The sequence below is a fragment of the Carlito syrichta genome, unplaced genomic scaffold (assembly GCF_000164805.1).
Source record: "Carlito syrichta isolate Samal-C Ts95f unplaced genomic scaffold, Tarsius_syrichta-2.0.1 Scaffold309624, whole genome shotgun sequence".
NCBI lineage: Eukaryota > Metazoa > Chordata > Mammalia > Primates > Tarsiidae > Carlito > Carlito syrichta.
Window position 1 is genome coordinate 226185 of NW_007253720.1, and position 1583 is coordinate 227767.

Below are 1583 nucleotides of genomic sequence, written 5' to 3' on the forward strand. Positions count from 1 at the left end.
AAAAAAAAAAAAAAAAGGCAAAACTATTATTTTTTTAAATCAACAACTTGTATCATCTTTCATGTATTTCACAGAAAAATAAGTGTAGCAAAATCTCCAGGGTTTGTTTTTAAAAAAAAATTCCAACCGGGTGCAGTGGCTCATGCCTATAATCCTAGCACTTTGGGGTTCAAAGCCAAGCCTGGGCAACTTGGCAAGACTTCACCTCTATAATTAAAAAAAAAAATTACCTGGGCATGGTGGCACGTGCCTATAGTTTCAGCTACTTGGAAGGCTGAGGCGGAAGGATCATCTGAGAACAGCAGGTCGAAGTTATGGTGGCAAGGAGCAGCGTGTCACTGCACTCCAGCCTGGACTACAGAGTGAGACTCTCACTCAAACAAACAAAAAATCCGGGTTTGTACACACTGTTCCATCGCCATCTGGTATCAGGGTCAGTCACTGCATTTGTCCGATGCCCCTTTGCAGATGTAGCCCTTGGCACACTTGGCACAGACCACAGGGCAGCAGGAGCAGCAATTCTTCATGCAGGACTCACATCTGCACTCTGCACTTGCAGGACTCAGCGCAGGTGCAGGAGCAACAGCAGCACAGGAGCAGTTGGGGTCCATATTGAGGCCAGGTGAGGCTGGAGTTCCAGGCAAGAGGGAAGAGGCAGCCTATTCAGAGTCCCTGCAGGTACCTACATTCCTGAGAATAAGCAAAGGAAAGCATTTTCCCTTATCTCCTATACATTCCTCTAAGTCACTTCAAGGAATCCTTAACTCCACTGCAGGCTGTGTTCATTCAGCTGACAGAAATGAATCTTTACTTACCTCATTTTATCAGTAGTCACAGAATAAAAATTATAGTAAACATGTAACCATAAATCTTGTAAGTTGTATAATTTTTTGCTCGTTATAACTTCTTTTTTTTTTTTTTTTGAGTTGGAGTCTCACTCTGTCGCCCAGAGTGGAGTGCAGTGGCCGCTCCCGGCCACCGCAGCCTCGACCTGCTGGGCTCCGGCGATCCTTCTGCCTCAGCCTTCCAAGTAGCTGGAACTACAGGCGTGTGCTACCACGCTCCGCTGATTTTTGATTTATTGTAGAGATGAGGTCTCGCCAAGTTGCCCAGGTGGGTCTCGAACCTGCGGGCTCAAGCAATCCACTCCCCTCAGCCTCCCAAAGGTGCGGGATTACAGGCTGAGCCACCGAGCCCGGCATTGTTATAACTTCTAATTAACAATATGTTGCATTGAATATTTTACTTTATGATAGGCTAGGTTAACTCCCTTCCTCAATGGCAAACTTGATCAACTCTTCTGTCTAGAGTTACTGGTAAGAGAAACTGTGGACTACCCCTGGTAACTGGCACCAGAAAGTGTGGACCATAAATGCCATAATTGACAAAATGTGACTGTATAGAACAATGCTGTCAATCATGTACTCGATCTATAGCAACCAGCAACCCTAAACTTGTAATATTAACTGTGAGATATAAGGGGCGAGCAGACCAGTGCCAGTAATACCAGGTTCTGATCCCTGAATTCTAAATACAGAAATAAACTTCGCCAGGCTCGGTGGCTCAGCCTGTAATCCCGCGCC

The 1583-nt window shown here is 45.6% G+C and overlaps 1 pseudogene; it reads right to left on the minus strand.

The window, feature by feature from the left end:
* Positions 1–398: 398 nt before the first annotated feature.
* Positions 399–702, minus strand: LOC103269880 (annotated as a pseudogene).
* Positions 703–1583: the final 881 nt, after the last annotated feature.